The 18,073-nt window shown below is 45.4% G+C and overlaps 1 long non-coding RNA gene across 1 annotated transcript in view; it reads right to left on the reverse strand.

Moving 5' to 3' along the window:
• LOC141070549 (uncharacterized) overlaps positions 1–17,222 on the reverse strand; it is a 59,925-nt gene extending 42,703 nt beyond the window's left edge. The window contains exons 1-2 of the long non-coding RNA XR_012226666.1: positions 17,149–17,222; positions 10,098–10,220 (exon numbers count right to left, since the gene is read on the reverse strand). This is a non-coding gene — a long non-coding RNA (uncharacterized lncRNA). The remainder of the gene's footprint in view (positions 1–10,097; positions 10,221–17,148) is intronic.
• Positions 17,223–18,073: the final 851 nt, after the last annotated feature.

Below are 18,073 nucleotides of genomic sequence, written 5' to 3' on the forward strand. Positions count from 1 at the left end.
GGTCTCCGTCTGCAATATCTGTCCAGAACGAAGTGCGTCTGCCAGGCTGCCTCCAGGGAGGGGGAAATCCATTTATTTCTCTCTACCTAAAAGAACATTTGACCTCTTTAGACCAAGCTGCAAAATATTTCAAATGTAACACAGCAGATACTAAAAATTCCAGACAAGGTGGTAAATTGCTAAGTGACTACACCTTACTGCAAAACCAATATAGGTTGTTAAATGGAGGAAAGGCCAATCAGTATTACAGTGGTTGGGATGAAGAATCGCTGATGGAGGAACCATCGTTTGGCACAAAGTACAGTGTTCAGTAACGCTGTAAATGTCTTGATTTATATACGTAAGATTTACGCGGCCTTGTCTAGTCTTGCTGACCACTGTGCTAAAAGCTCAGGCTAAATGTAAAGTTTCTTACATTGGCGGGAACAGAAGGCAACTGCGCTAAAGGTTCACGCTGCGTTCTCTTTACCCACCTGTTGTTTTTAGTCTCCAGCTCTCATCAAAAAAGATAAAGGTTTATATTACTACTGGGAGAGTTTAGGAACCTCATGGTGCTCTGTAGCTTCAAAGGAAATAACCGCTTCACAAAGATTTCATTACTGCTCCAGCTAAATCGGAAACCTTAGGTTGCCTGTGGCTGTGCAGCGCCTATACCTACTGAAATATCTTACTCATTCACTGTCTGCTATGCATACAGGAGGCCAAAGACTGAAAGAAATCTCCAGTTACCACATTATTATATAGAAGACCCTCCTGATTATGAAAATACATAAAAATCATAGAAAATAGAATGAGCTATTCATTGAAGACTTTCCCCTCTCCAGTCCATCTGTCACAACGCTGTTATCGAGAGTCTTGGGACCAGGGGGCTCCTTCCCTGTTCCTAACACTACGAACACTAGCTCGCCCTGTTCTCAAGGTTACTTCTGAAGATGAAGATGCCGGAGCCATGTAACTTGCCTTAACTCCTGAATCTGCCCTCAGTCTGTACCCGTCCCCCACCCAGAGAAGAGGGGAGTAGTAGAGCACCATAGTACACCAACCAGACTAACAAGATAATACAGACAGGGATAATGGAAAATACCAAATGTACAAGTATAGACTTGTCACATATGACAGAAGTATGCACCGGGGAGTGAAGGATGGGGTTAAACCAAAGTAGGAGAAGAAGGGGAATTATCACACTCACAAAAACCAATCAACAGACACAGATAAATCTACCAACCGACTACTCAATCACCAACACATATTCTCCCAGCCATGCACCATAAGCTCGCTCTGAAAATATGACAATATGTTTTAATCAGGACCCAGATTATATAGAAGGGGGTGACTAACAGAGATCCTGGAGCTCTCAACAAAACAGAATAACCCCTGCACTGCCCAATGAAATGTACACTGTTTAATAAGAAGGTGAAGTGCTTCTATTCAGCACAGGAGAACTAAGACACTGTCATCTTCTGGCTCCTCTCTGTCGCGGTAAACCTGTGACACCATCCTTAATACAACAACTAGGGTCATTCACCTGGCTAATTGGTACTCGGATGCTTCCGCTCTGTGCCAATCATTGCACTGGCTGCCCATATATTATAGATCCCAATTAAAATAGCTTTTTCTTACCCACAGAGCTCTCCACAGTCCGGCACCCTATTACATCTCCTACATCATTTCTGCCTATCAGCCTACCCGCTCGGTATGCTCCACAAGCGACGTTCGACTAACATCCGCAATAATCCACACCTCCCACTCCTGGCTCCAAGACTTCTCCCGAGAAGCACCAATCCTCTGGAATGCTCTACCCCAAGAAATTAGGACTAAACACAACTTACACAGTTTTAGGCGCTAACTAAAAACATATCTGTTTAAAGAGGTCTGTGTTCTTTAATCAAAGTCCTCTTATGTATAGCCCATTCACTATTTCTGTGAACATAACTCTCCATCAAACTCCACCACATCCAAAAGCACTACAAATACTGGCTGGTGACTAACCCATACAGCCTTTATCTATCCCCCATTTCCTCAAGATGGCTGGACCATCATTGTAAATAAGCACCTATACTTTGTGTCACCCCCAGCTCATTGTAAATTGTACGCTCTTACAAGCAGGGTCGTCATTATCTTTGCTTTAATTATTGTATTATCTTTTACTTTGTTACTTATGACTGTTGTATTTGAACTGTTGAATTGAATATGATGGCACTATAAAAATAAAGATTATTATTATAGCTTAATGATCAGTAGGGTCTGATTGATAGGACCTGTATCATTTGGCAGAGGAGTGAATCGTTATTCCCAATGGTGCACGTTTATCAGATTTAGAATGGACGGATAGTTTGCATGCTCCATCATCACTCCATTCATTCTCAATGAGACTGCAGGAAAAAGCGCAACACTCAGCAACTCCATAGGGCATGAATGGAGAAGAGGCAGAGTTTACAACTGACAGTCCTTCTGAATAGGGATAAAACTTTCCTAGCTCTGCCGATCGGTAAAGGTCCCTGTGGTAGGACCCCCACTAATCATCTAGCCTTGGGATGGATGGACAGCCCCTTTTTATGCATACCACTGGTCCCATAATTAATCGCTTGTTTACTGCAAGTGAAACTGGATGCCACATACCAAGTATAAGGGATAAGACAGTGTCTACCCAAACCATTAGAGTGCACATAACATTGGACTATGAGTCAGACGTCCAGCAACAGGTATTCCATTGGCCTCACACTATCGCTCTGAAACGCTATCATGGTGCAGAGCAAGATGGCAATGGAGGCTAAAATAGAGGTCTATCCTCTTCAATGATGAGGCTTGTTTAGGTTTTGGACACAATGATAGCCAGAGATTGATCTGGAAACCATGTAGGAAACGTCATGAAGAGGCCTTCACAAGGGATTGTCACAACGGTCCAACTCCTGAGATTATGGAGTGTAGTAGCATTATGTAGCTAGACCCCTCTAGTCTTTATTCTAGGTACACTAAAAACTTGGCGTTACACTGATTTCGTTGTGGAACCAGTGGAAGGCCATTTCTCCAGGTGACCCAGTTTTTAAAATCACAACGACAAATTGCATGTCGCCTGTGATGATTTGAGCAGCCGTCACAGCCTAAAAATTTTACTGGTATGCAGCATTTCTGGACTTGTCTCCCAATAATCACATTTTATTATTTTATTAGACATCAGTAGTTGGCAATTGCAGCAGAATTTGATGACAATCATTAATAATGTCATTGATAACATGCCTAGGTGAGTAAGTGAATTAATTTCTGTCTATGGCACTCATATTCTAAAATTTTGTTTCTGTTTTTTCATTATTTGCATATCATAAATTCATTTGCATATCATAAATTTGTCTATCAATTCTGTGATTTCCAGAGTTCTTTGACTTATGCTTCTCGATTCCTTTTTGATGTTGCGATTTCAATGTTGAGGAGTGTTTATAGCTTTGCTAGCTTGTCACAATGTATGAAATTTGTATTGAAAGAAATTGAAGTTCTTCCTGAATATTATGAAGAGGTAAAAATGAATACATAAAGTATGTACAGAAAACAGTTCTTGAATATTATTTTTAAATTTCTGCATTACTATAAGCATATCTATATCTATGGGGTAGGCTGGACATGCGATCTTCATACCTTAAATACCTTGTACCATGTTGTTCAGTACATACCGGGGCCATCATAGATCAGTGATTGCCAGTGGAGCACAGTTTGTACAGCATAGTCATTTTCCACCACCAGAGTCACTAGGTAAGTCTAAATCTTCTGTAGAGTATAAGCTATTATGGTCAGTGGTGGCCTTTCTACTGTAGAGTGTATGCTGTTATAGTCAGTGGTGGCCTCTTTACTGTAGAGTGTAAGCTCTTATGGTCAGTGGTGGCCTTTCTACTGTAGATTGTAAGCTCTTATGGTCATTGGTGACCTCTCTACTGTAGAGTGTAAGCTCTTATGGTCAGTGGTGGCCTCTCTACTGTAGAGTGTAAGCTCTTATGGTCAATGGTGGCCTCTCTACTGTAGAGTGTAAGCTCTTATGGTCAGTGGTGGCCTCTCTACTATATAGTGTAAGCTCTTATGGTCAGTGGTGACCTCTCTACTGTAGAGTGTAAGCTCTTATGGTCAGTGGTGGCCTCTCTACTGTAGAGTGTATGCTGTTATAGTCAGTGGTGGCCTCTTTACTGTAGAGTGTAAGGTCTTATGGTCAGTGGTGGCCTTTCTACTGTAGATTGTAAGCTCTTATGGTCAATGGTGACCTCTCTACTGTGGAGTGTAAGCTCTTATGGTTAGTGGTGGCCTCTCTACTGTAGAGTGTAAGCTCTTATGGTCAGTGGTGGCCTCTCTACTGTAGAGTGTAAGCTCTTATGGTCAGTGGTGGCCTCTCTACTGTAGAGTGTAAGCTCTTAAGACCAGCAGGGTCATCTCTTTCTTTCTCACTGGTAATGTGTAAGCTCTTATGGTCAGTGGTGGCCTTTCTACTGTAGAGTGTAAGCTCTTATGGTCAGTGGTGGTCTCTCTACTGTAGAGTGTAAGCTCTTCTGGTCAATGGTGGCCTCTCTACTGTGTAGTGTAAGCTCTTATGGTCTGTGGTGGCTTCTACTGTGGAGTGTAAGCTCTTAAGACCAGCAGGGTCCTTTCTTTCTTTCTCTCACTGGTAATATGTAAGCTCTTATGGTAAGTGGGGTCCCCTCTGCTCTGTCTTTGTATTGCCAACTGTTTAGCAATAAGGTTCGGATACGGCTTTAAAGAAGGCACCACTTGGATATGACACAATTTTATTATACAATGATTAATTTAAATGATAAAACACCAAATTAATGGAATCGCAGATATAATATTACCCTGTTTTGGTAATTAATTTCATGTGAATCATACAATTAATATGAATTATAGTACATAGAGAAATAAGCATCCATACTATACATTACCAAGTATTGTAACATCACTTCTCCACTGGAGGGACCACAGTGTCAGCGAGAAGGAAATACTCTGGTCTTGTCATCACAGAAACCGTGCACCCACGATACCTTCTGGAAATGTCCCTACCTCACTGAACCGGGTCCACCTTTTTATACACAAAACTCCAGATCCTCCCCTAATACATCTGTGCAGTATGTTTAGGCTGCATCAGAATCTTGAAATTGCACAGTTGGTTGTTGTCTTGATAACAGCACAAGACTTCAAGGTCTGTTTGTTATAGACTACTACAATCTTAAAGTTTGTTTGCACCAACCCAAGATCTGTTTACCTCTGGTCAACTTGTCAAAGTTGTCTATCACTGTTCAAAGTTCAACATATGTTGCTTGTTACAAAGTTAACTCTTCGTGATCATGGCATAACGCTCTAAGATGGTAGCATATGGGCAGCATGACTTCCATAATCACCTATTCTGAAAACTGGATACCTATCGTAATCCAGGCACACACTCATACTTGTCTCACTTGTATCACAATCGGTCCTTGATTATTGATGTCATGCATGACCATTGCTACATGAGACCATCAAAACAGTATCTATCACTGTTTGACAAAGCAAATATCACAGTGGTCACTTGTGTGCAAATCAGGATAATGAATCTTTGAAACACAGAGCTTCAAAGACCACAGAACAATTCCTTGTCTTACGGTATTGACACAGAGCAAACGCTTTGTGGCTCAGTATCAAAGCTCAGCATTAATGATATTACACCATAGTATATTGCAATATATAGTGTTTGGATTCAAACAACCATATTTCATATTTGCAATACTTTCCACCCTTGGTCTAGTGACCACACTATATCAAAGCATATAAGCAATATATTACAATATGTAGGCTATAAGATATCCATATTTTTATTAGCACCACAGTCCTGTAAATTGAAAGCTCTTATAATCAGCGGGGTCCTCTCTTTCTCACCTATAAAGTGTATGAATTTACATTCAGCAAAGTTCTCTCTCTCCCAACGTGTATTTTCCAGCAATCACAAGTTTTCCATTATTGAAACTCGCACAAAAAATCCGCGGGAGGATCTGCACCGTGTGCACATAGCCTAAAGGGAAGTTTATTTCCTCGCAGCTGGTGAAGGGAGAGGGAATAATGTTATTATGGTGGAGGTTGAACGATGCACTAAAATAAAGTATAGAACATGTACTCTACCCTCCAACCTCCACCTCTATTTTATGCTAAGAGACTCTGCCTACTGGCCTGTCTGCTTAATGCTGATGCTATTGTCTACTTCAGTGACAACTTTTGGGCCTGACCTACTTGAAACTCACATTGTTGTGGACCTCACTAACCTGGTTGGCTGCCCACTCACTAAATTCCCTGTCCTACATAAAGCTTGTTTAAGGAAGTTACAATATAAAATTACACTTTTCCTTACTTTCTTCTAACTCCTTTGTGCACAGGAACATGTGCTCTATGAAAGAGCTGCTGCCAGACTTCTCTGACAGTGACTGAGGTGGGGATTCACACTACATAGTAGCCTGCTGTTAGTGACTGCATATGAAACCTGGTAATAGGGGACAGGCCATTGACGTTAATGAAGCAAACAGACTCACAGTGTGCTCTCTCTGACATCATTTTTGGAAGTATCGGCCTATTTGAGGCAGGTATCAAGATGCAAAAGCCCCATATATATCAACTGGCTTGGCCAATTTCAGCCTAATAAATATGAGGGCCTTTACATCCATGCCAAAGGGTGAATAGATGGGGGAAAACAAAACTAAACGCACGTTCTTTGTGATGTCAAAGTGACCTGATAATAGAATCAGACGGTAACTTGGTCACAGCCAACAGCCTATGGTAAGCTGACAGACATAATGTTTTTTTGTTTTTTTTTTAAATTTAAACATTTTACAAAAGATATCCCTTTTAGTCAAACAGACATGCACAATTAAATTTCAATTTTTTTCTCAAACTTTACTTTTCTATTTGTTAAACAAAATTTTTACCAAAACTCAACCCCTTCTGCAAAATAGCAAAATAAAAAGTACTGTAGGTGCATGATAAACATCAATCAACTGCAATAGGTTACTTTATTTGTATAGCTTGTATGTATAGATGTAAAATCTGACTAATAAAACAGATATGCAAAAAAATAAAACTTGTTAGTGACGCATAATTTGTGAGGTGGACTATAACAGTAAAAAGCCTTTTAGGGAATTTATTTTTGTATGTCAAAAAATAAACAATCATTACTCCTTCACAAAAATAATTACACAAGAAATGCAAAAACTCTGTACAGTCACTTGTGACAAGGAAGCATACCATCTGACCTTAATTTTAAACCTTTTTTTCTGTAAAAATTGTTGTGCTGTCTTGCTCCTGATTTCAAGTGCATGAAGAATGAATAAAAAATGTCTAATTGTAATTTAAATGCAACAGGACAGATGCCAGGTACAACATATCACTAATCATTGTCACTGAGTCTGGAACTGCTGCTGGTACCTCTCCTATTTGTTGCTTCTCTTATCTATCTTACCGCAAAACTTTTGCAGTGTATAAAATGATGGTGGGATTTCTTTATCTATGTATGAGTTAAATCACAAATAATTAGTGTTTGCCGGGACACTTGAAATTTCCAAAAATTCAACTCTACAAATATAATTTGATTCGATCATCTCTACTAGATACACCTGTGCTATACGATTATGTTTGAATGAAAATATTTTAGATGTCAAAACTACATCAAAAGTAACAAGTTTCCTTGGCTAAGTTTTCTATGAATAAATAGTATACTTCTGAAGAGGTGTGCAGTGATTTATTTCTGAACACTAGTGTTAGTGGTTTGCTATTTTTAATTTGACCCAGACAGTTTCCTGACTCTGACTATAGATTGCTATTTGCCCTGACCTGGATCTGTCACTCTTGTTCATTTGTTCCTTATTGTCTTGAACTTTGCCAGCTCTACCCTCTGCAAGCTATTTGCTGTTGCTATTAGAAGCTACTTGAGGTATTTGACAAAGTCCACAACACGGGTAGAGTTGAAAGTCTTGAATCCCTGACAAATGCATCCCATGGTTTAACCTTATGCTTAATCTTATAGAGCAAACTGAGTCTCATTGGTGTAATTAGTGTAAGACATGTCCTGAAGTAAAATTTGGTCCTGTCCCCCCTCCCTGCATATTAGTCAGATATATGTGCGCTTGTAGTGTACTAAATTCTATTAAGACATATGTGTTCACCCCCTTCATTATATAGTAATGTCCTCCAGCATGCTCCCCTTCCAGGCATATTTGTCGATCCATGCTGGGCCCCTTCCAGATATACATGTCAGTTCATCATGGGCCCCTTCCATGTTTATATATCCACCGTCAAGGCCCTTTCCTGCTATGATTGTCCTCCATCCTGGTATATATGTCCCCCCACATTGTTATATATGTCCCCCATCCTGGTTTATATGTCCTCCATCCTGGGCCCCTTTTGGTATAATGACCCTCATCCTAGTGTATATGTCCCCTTCCATAGAAATATGTATTCCCCATCCTGGCATACATGTCCCCATCCTGGGCAGTTTCTTGGTATATATTATGTCCCCCATCATGGGCCCATTTCTGCTATGTATTTCCCCCGTCCTGGTATATATGTCCTCCATCCTGGGCCCCTTTTTGGTGTAATGCCCTTCATCCTAGTGTACATGTCCCCTTCCATAGAAACACATGTCCCTATCCTGGGCCCTTTCCTGGTATATTTGTCCCCCATCATGGGCCGCTTCCTGTTATGAATGTTCCCCATCCTGGTATATATGTCCTCCCATCCTAGTATATATCTTGGGCCCCTTTCTGGTATGCATGTCCACCGATCTGCCTCCGCACAAAAAAATGCCTCCAAACAATCTACACATCTTCCTGCAATCCTACTATGTCGGCAGGGGTGCTGCACACCACTGATCAGACATTGATGTCCTATCCTGAGGATAAGCAATCAATAGAAAAAAAGTAGTGGCCAACTTTTTTAATCTTAAAATCAGGATTATGCAATCATTCAGAGATCGATATCAAATTAAATTCACCAGTCGCATCAGGTCTAAAAGATGTATTTAATAATATACGTAGTTGGGCTATGAAATTTGGTTGCAGACCGGCTTTAAGTGCATCCAACCACTTGCTTAATTCTCCTATGAACCCTTTAATAAGGTGTAAATGCTCAAATATATGCAGAGAATTAGGCCGATATTGATAAGACATCAGCACATGCCTCACTACACAGTACAGATTCTGTGACGTTACGAGCCACCCCCTCCTCTGACAGAAAGCATTAGGCAATAGACATGATGTATTGTACATGTAATTGGGAGAATGTGTGCTGATCACGCTCCATGGAAGAAGCTGTTCTGACATATCATTAAATGCAGTTCTAGGACGCATTAAGTGCTCCTTTGAATAAATATTCAGAAAGCTACATGATTTGTTCTGTTTGCAAGTAAACATTTTCCTTCACTGCCAAGGTCTACAAGACTGCGAAAATATCAAATGTTCAAACAAAGATATGAGGCAAACAGTATTGGAAATAATGATTGTAAATACCATCTAACAGCTGCTTGTCTCATCCGGCGCTGCGGACAGTGTGCCCTCGTTAACCCTTTGCCGCGCAATGTGCCTCCTCTGCTGTTCCAGAAATGTCAATTCTGTCCGCTCTGATCAAGAAGTTTGCATTTAGTGTAAATGTAATCATAGCAGTCTTGATTATATATTACACAGAGGGGAACAGGGCATGTTCTCCTATTTATCTCCTCTTCTCAGCCTCCGTATAGTGACTAAACCAAATGTGTACAGCTTGGAATAAAGTGTAAGAAGCAAAGGCAAGTATAAGCGTTACTATTGTCGCAACCCACTTATGTATCCTAATGGGCAAAATTTAATTTCAGTAAATAACATAACAGAGGGTTTTCACTGGTCAAAAAAAAGCCTATAGAGATTGTGTCAAGGATAAAGACCGAGAAGTGAATGGCATATTTGGAGATAGGAACCTGAATGAGGTTTGCCTCTGAAGGAACCTGAAACTGAAGACTGTCACCATGATTTAATAAGCAAATAATTTAAAGTTGGGCATAATTTTTTTATTATTCTTCCTGAGCACAGCAGCACCACATGAGAAAAATACCTGGCTGGTGTTCGAGGCTGTACCTGTTTTGTGTTCCAGTAATGTTCATGCTCTGTTCTCGGGAGACATTTTGGCTTGCAATCCAAATCTTAGTAAATGTGAGTTCATTTCTACTCTTTGTTTTGCACTGGCTTTCTGCTGTTCTCCTGGAAAAATAAAGGCCTTGAAAAACTCCTAAACCACAAACAGTACACAGTACACATCTTCACATCCACCTACCATAAATCCACTGCTCTTATGTAGGCCTATGTATCAACAAACCCAACTTTGATACTCCAGAAGTAACTTCTTTCTAACTAGCCTGTGTCACATCGGCCCACCAAAGCACCAAGGAACCTAAGTGACAGAATTATTGGTCTAAAAAGATCAAGCAGAACATTACCTACATGAAGTTGATCTTGGAACCATTACCATTTTTCATTCCCTTCCCAGTTGATTTATTAATAATAATCTCTAAGACTTTTCTTGGAATATATTCTGCATGTGATAACATTTCTGGAAAATTTGAAAGTGAATGTACACATGTTCTGCATTGATGAAAGATGGACCCTAAGGCTGTGTGCACACGCTGTGGATTTTGCTGCGGTTCCGCAGCGGTTTTGGCCGCTGCGGACCCGCAGCAGTTTTTGCTGCGGTGTACAGTACAATGATTCCCTATGGGAATCAAAAACCGCAGTGCAGACGGTGCGGAATTTTCCGCGCGGATTATCTGCGGTTTTCAATCCGCAGAAAGAATTGACATGTCAATTCTTTCTGCGGATTCTCCTGCGGTTTGCCATCTCCTCCACTGAGGAGATGAAAAACCGCAGGGCAAAACCGCAGAGCAATCCGCAGGTAAAACCGCAGGTCTTTTGACCTGCGGTTTCACCTGCGGATTGTACAAAATCCGCGCGGATGAATCCGCACCTTTTCCGCAGCGTGTGCACACAGCCTAACAATCATTTCCCCTAGTGGACCAAAGATGTTAAAAATGAACATTGTAGCTGTCCCCTACTTTTTGTAGTACAAATGGAGGAGGGCTTTAAACTAGAAGAAGAGGGGATGGGAGGGAAAACAGCAGACAAGAACATGCAGCGGAAGGACAAACTAATCAAGGATACTAGATGTGGTAAAGAGGACCCAAGACACGGTACTCAGAAGGAAGCTAAGAAAAAGGAAGCAAAACTTCTTTCCTGCATGCTGACCAATGCAAGAAGCCTGACCAATAAGATTGAAGATCTGGAGTTGGTAATGTATGAGGAAAAATACGACATAGTAGGAATAACTGAGACATGGTTAGACGACAGCTATGACTGGGCGGCTAACTTGCAAGGATATGATTTGTTTAGGAGGGATCGTAAAAAAAGGAAAGGGGGTGGAGTCTGTCTATATATAAAGTCCACTTTAAAGCCCACAGTAAGAGAAGATATACAAGAGGGAAATGAAGAGGTGGAGTCTCTATGGGTGGAGATACAAGGAGGGAAAAGTAATAAAATTATCATAGGGGTTTGTTATATGCCACCTGTTAGGGCTGGCGGAATGCACCAAATTATAAAATAATAGTAGGTGTGTTCGCAGCCGGGGGTCCACCGTGCAGAGGTGGTACACTGCTGCTAAGTAATGGCGGAAGAGTTAAGCGGTGTGAAACCAGTCACACGTGGGTTACGTCACCCAATGTGAACAGGGGCGAACTCTGTTAATGCACAGAGCCACACAACCGCTGAACGTAGATGCCGGAGCCTGTTAAGCTCACAGAGCCCGGCCAAACGGGGTTAGAGTCCTTCTAGGTCCACTGAATGTGCGGCATCGCTGCCGCGAACGCCGCTATAGACTCTGGCTATGGAGCACGTGCACTGAGGCGTGCTGAGTCCCTGGTAAGGGCTGATGCCTGACTCAACCTCTGTCCTACCTACACCTAAGCCTGGGCGCTAGCAGGCTAGGCTGCACAACACATGCATACCAAGGGTAAGGGTTTCTTGATGAGTCATTCACCAGAGACATTCATGCGTGCATACATCACTCACTCCACATAGTCTGTAAATATAGTCTTATCCTAGCGCATGGCCGAGCGGCCATGCGAACCTTTTATAGCCGCGAGCGTCCGGGACCTTCCTGGCTTCTCGGATGGGCTAATCCGAACAGAAGCAAGACCTGAGCACATGACCTTCGATCTCCAATGGGAGATCACTCCACGGGCATGCTCAGTGGCCCGACATGAGGACTTAGTCGCTGGAGAATCTTGCTGCTGAGCAGCATGCATAGTCATAGATGTACAAGAGGTGGCAGCAGCTAGAAAACCTGGGCAGAGCGCCGGGACCGACGAATCTGTTGAGCAGGCTCCACTGCGGCCGAAGAAGAATGGGAGACCGCTGGATGCAAGGTTCTGGAATCCTGCTGTGCATTGGCAGGAACCCAACGCCTAACATTACCCCCCCCAGGGCCCCCTCCCCTCTGAGCCTCGCTACGCTGAAACGCCGCAATGAGGAGCGGAGTGTGGATGTTCTCCTCTGGCTCCCAGGTCCGAGCCTCAGGGCCATGACCCTTCCAATCCACCAACTAAAACCCCCGCATCATCTTGCATCCCACCATGGCATTGACCCCAAACTCGTCCGAAGACAAGTCTGATGTCCCGGCAGATGACTCGGAGAACCGGGACAAGTGAACAGGCTTAAGGAGGGACACGTGGAATGTATCAGAGATAGCCAAGTGTGGTGGAAGGACCAGACGGTAGACCACAGAGCTGATCTGCTCGAGGACCTTGAAGGGGCCAATATAGCGTGCTGCGAACTTAGCAGACTCTACCCGCAGCCTGATGTTTCAGGCGGAGAGCCACACTAAGTCGCCAGGGGCAAAAGTCGGAGCAGGGCGCCGGTGTGCATCAGCGGAGGTCCTCATTCTCTCCTTGGAAGCCCGGATAGCATCTTGGGTGCGATCCCAAATGTCGCATGCCTCCTCCGCACAGTCTGCCACCCTGGAGTCGGTGGATGACACGGGCATGGGCACAGGGACACGTGGATACTGGCCGTAATTTAGGAGGAATGGGGTCTGACCGGTGGTGTCGGCCACAGCATTGTTCAAAGCGAACTCTGCCCATGGCAGCAAGGATGCCCAGTCGTCCTGCCTGGCCGAGACAAAATGTCGAAGATATGTGGTTGGCTCTCTCTACCAACCCGTTTGTCTTGGGATGATAGGCCGAGGAGAGATTCAGCTCAATGCTGAACAGGGAACAAAGCTCTCTCCAAAACCGGGACGAAAACTGAGGACCCCGGTCACTGACAATCTTGTCCGGCGTGCCATGCAGGCGGAAAACGTGCTTAATGAACATCAATGCCAGGCCCCGCGCAGAAGGTAACCGGGAGAGAGGAACCAGGTGCACTATCTTAGAGAAATGGTCGGTGACAACCCAAATGACCGTGCTGCCACTGGACTTGGGTAGCCCCGCCACAAAGTCCATACCGACCATCTCCCAGGGTCTGTTCGCTACCGGCAGAGGAAAAAGAAGCGCAAGAGACGCAAGCCTGAATATAGTCCCTGACGTCACGGGCCATATGTGGCCACCATCCTCGTCAGAAGCTCAGAGGTCCGTTTTGTCCCGAAATGTCCACCCACCCTGGACGAATGAGCCCAAGAGAGGACCTCCGGTCGCAGACGGGCAGGGACAAATGACTTGCCCAGAGGTACTGACTCAAGGGCAACTGGAGCCACAGTCCTCAGGCTCTCGGAGGGGACGATCATCCGAGGCTCCTCCTCCTCTTCCTCCGATGACACCACGGAGCAGGAGAGAGCATCGGCCTGGATGTTCTTCTCCCTGGAGAGAAAATGGAGGGTGAAGCGGAACCGGGAAAAGAACAAAGACCATCTGGCCTGGCGAGAATTTAGCCACTGGGCTGTTTGTAAATACACCAAGTTTTTGTGGTCGGTGAACACCTGGAAAGGGTGGTGAGCCCTCTCCAGGAGGTGTCTCCACTCTGAGAAGACCAACTTCTTCGCTAGCAACTCCCTGTCCCCGATGGCATAATTCTTCTCTGCCAGTGTGAAGGAGAAAAAGAAGCATGGGTGCTTCCGACCTTGCGTGTCCTTCTGAAACAGGACCGCTCCAGCACCGACTGAAGAGGCATCCACTTCCAGAATGAAGGGCTTATATGCATCGGGGCGATGTAGAATGGGAGCGCTAGCGAAATGGGACTTAATGGAGGAGAAGGCCTTGGAGACCGGTTCCGACCACAACTTGGGGTTTGCACCCTTCTTGGTGAGGGCTACCAAGGGTGCTACCAAAGTTGAGAAGTGGGAGATGAATTGGCGATAGTAATTTATGAACCCCATAAAGCGCTGCACCGCTTTGAGAGAATGAGGTTCCTGCCAATCCATCACCGCCTGTAGCTTGGCAGGATCCATGGCCAATCCCCGGGCGGAGAAGATATAGTTCAGGAAAGGCAAGGACTCCTGCTCAAACACACACTTCTCCAACTTGGCATAGAGGGAGTTTGCCCACAGGCGATCGAAAACTTTGCAAACATCTCTCCGGTGGGAGTCAATATCTGGAGAGTAGATGAGAATATCATCCAGATAGACTACAACCAAGGTGGTAAGCATATCCCAGAAGATATCATTTACAAAGTCTTGGAAGACGGCCGGGGCATTACAGAGGCCGAAGGGCATCACCAGGTATTCATAGTGCCCATCCCTGGTGTTAAATGCCGTCTTCCATTCGTCCCCATCACGGATGCGAATCAGGTTGTAAGCCCCCCGCAGATCAAGTTTGGAAAACACACTCGCTCCCCGTAGCCTATCAAACAGCTCTGATATCAGGGGCAGAGGATACTTATTCTTAACGGTGATGGCGTTAAGACCCCTGTAATCAATGCAAGGACGTAGTTCCCCACTCTTCTTCTGGACGAAGAAGAATCCCGCCCCCGTTGGTGACACTGACTTCCTAATGAATCCTCTTGCCAGATTCTCCTTGATATATTGAGACATGGCCTCTGTCTCCGGGAGACATAGGGGATAGACTCGACCCCGGGGAGGCTCATTACCAGGCAAGAGGTCAATAGGACAGTCATAGGGGCGATGCGGTGGAAGGGTCTCCGCAGCCTTTTTGGAGAACACATCCGCACACTGTCGATAGTGTGTGGAGAGTGAGGAGAGATCTGCGGGAACCTCGGTGGAGGCAACCTGAACGCACTCCCTCAGACATCTACCCTCACATGATTTACTCCACCCAATAATCCTCCCTGAGGACCACTGTATATGAGGGGAGTGGTACCGCAACCAGGGGACCCCTAGAAGTACCTGGTCAATACCCTCGGGCATGATGAGGAAGGATATCGTCTCCTGATGAGATGGAGCCACTGAGAGTAACAAGGGTCTGGTTGGTTATCTGTGAGGGTAAAGTGGCGCCGTTCACCACTCTGATGGTGACTGGTGTAGACATCATAACCAGGGGTATAGCGTGCCATTGAGCGAAGGCTGATGACATAAAATTGACCTCTGCTCCGGAATCCACGCAAACCTCCACCGCCAGAGTGGAAGAATCAACCTCAAGTGTCCCCTTAAAGGACAGCTTGGAGGAAAACGCCGCTGATTCTAGTGCGCCGCCTCCTACGGCCACTAGGCACGAGCGTTCTCCCAGCTGCTCTGGGCACTGGTTGGCAAGGTGACCGAACTGCTGGCAAACATGACAGCTCATAGGAGCTTGAGCGGACCGGGGCCTGGATCCCTCACGGGAAGCCCCCTGACGCTCGGACGCCCAATCGGAAGATTCCAGAGGTTTAGCAAAGCTAGGTGCCAACCTAAACCTCTGCCTACACTGGGCTCGCTCCAACCTTCGCTTGGCGAAGCGAAGATCAATATGGGTGGAGACCGTGATAAGCTCCTCCAGTGTAGCGGGAATCTCCCTGGTGGCCAGGGTGTCCTTCACATGGCCAGACAAACCTCTCCAGAATGCCGGAATGAGGACCCTATCTGGCCACTCTAACTCTGAGGCCAGCGTCCGGAACAGGATGGCAAAGTGGCTGACTATGGACGAGCCCTGTGATAATGCCAGCAGCCGGAGTGCGGTGTAATGGGTGACTTGTAGTCCCAGGAAGACCTGCTTCAGAGTGTCCAAGAACCGCGAGACACTCTGCACCACATGATCACCACGCTCCCACAGCGGTGTGGCCCACTCCAAAGCCCTGCCCGACAAGAGGGAAATAACAAATCCCACTTTAGCCCGCTCAGAGGGGAATCGTGCGGCCAGCAGCTCCAGCTGTATAGAGCACTGGCTTACGAAACCCCTACAAGAAGCACTATCACCCGAGAACTTCTCGGGCAGCGGGAGGTGGGACAAAGTCGGGGTAGGGATTGCTGTGGTCACACGGGAGACAGCCTATGTGGCTGCCTGAACAGCGACCGCAGTAACATCCGCAGCTGAGGCTGAACGCTCGAGAGCCGCCAACCTGCCCTGCAGCTGCCGGATGTACTGCAGTAGTAGCTGTTCATCTGCCATTACTAGCCAGACCCTGGCGCTAGGATAATGTTAGGGCTGGCGGAATGCACAAAATTATAAAATAATAGTAGGTGCGTTCGCAGGTGGTACACTGATGCTAAGTAATGGCAGAAGAATTAAGGGGTGTGAAACCAGTCACATGTGGGTTACGTCACCCAATGTGAACAGGGGCGAACTCTGTTAATGCACAGAGCCACACAACTGCTGAACGTAGATGCCGGAGCCTGTTAAGCTCACAGAGCCCGGCCAAAAGAGCGCACAGTCTACGGCCACAGAACTATGCCCCAAGGACGCGGGGTTAGAGTCCTTCTAGGCTCACTGAATGTGCGGCGTCGCTGCCGCGAACGCCGCTATAGACGCTGGCTATGGAGCACATGCACTGAGGCGTGCCGAGTCCCTGGTGAGGACTGATGCCTGACTCAACCTCTGTCCTACCTACAACTAAGCCTGGGAGATAGCAGGCTAGGCTGCACAACATATGCATACCAAGGATAGGGGTTTCTTAATGAGTCATTCACCAGAGACATTCATGCGTGCATACATCACTCACTCCACATAGTCTGTAAATACAGTCTTATCCTAGCACATAGCCGAGCGGCCATGCGAACCTTTTATAGCCGCAAGCGTCCGGGTCCTTCCTGGCTTCTCGGATGGGCCAATGCGAACAGGAGCAGGACCTGAGCACGTGACCTTCGATCTCCAGTGGGAGATCACTCCACGGGCATGCTCAGTGGCCCGACATGAGGACCTTGTCCCTGGAGAATCTCGCTGCTGAGCAGCATGCATAGTCATAGCTGTACCAGAGGTGGCAGCAGCTAGCAAACCCATGGAGTTGGCCTGGGCAGAGCGCAGGGACTGATGAATCTGTCGAGCAGGCTCCACTGCGGCCGAAGAAGAATGGGAGACCACTGGATGCAAGGACCTGGATTCCTGCTGTGCAGTGGCAGGAACCCGACACCTAACACCACCAAATATAACAGAAGCCACTGAAAATGTATTATTAAAACAAATAGACAAAGCAGCAAATCACAATGAGGTGATTATTATGGGGGATTCATCTACCCCGACATAGACTGGGAAACTGAAACCTGCGTATCTCGGAAAGGAAACCAATTTCTGTCAGTGACCAAGGATAATTATCTGTCACAACTTGTGCAGAGCCCAACTAGAGGGTCAGCCCTTCTGGACTTAATTTTAAGCAACTGGCCAGATTGAATAACAGACGTATGAGTTGATGGGCACCTAGGGAACAGTGACTACAATATAATACAATTCCACTTGTGTTTCAGTAAGGTGCCCTGGAAGGGGGTTACAAAAACGCTGAATTTCAGGAAAGCAAAGTTTGATCAGCTTAGAGAGGACCTTCGCAGAATTGATTGGGACAATGTCCTCAAAAATAGGAGCACAGAAAATAAATGGGAAATATTTAAATCAGTTTTACACACCCACTGCGAGCTAGCCATACCGTACAGAAATAAAAGGGCTAGGAACAGGAGAACACCAATGTGGCTAAATAAGGATGTAAAAAGGGCA

Source organism: Dendrobates tinctorius, unplaced genomic scaffold (assembly GCF_039654945.1).
Source record: "Dendrobates tinctorius isolate UK_male_01 unplaced genomic scaffold, ASM3965494v1 ptg000272l, whole genome shotgun sequence".
NCBI lineage: Eukaryota > Metazoa > Chordata > Amphibia > Anura > Dendrobatidae > Dendrobates > Dendrobates tinctorius.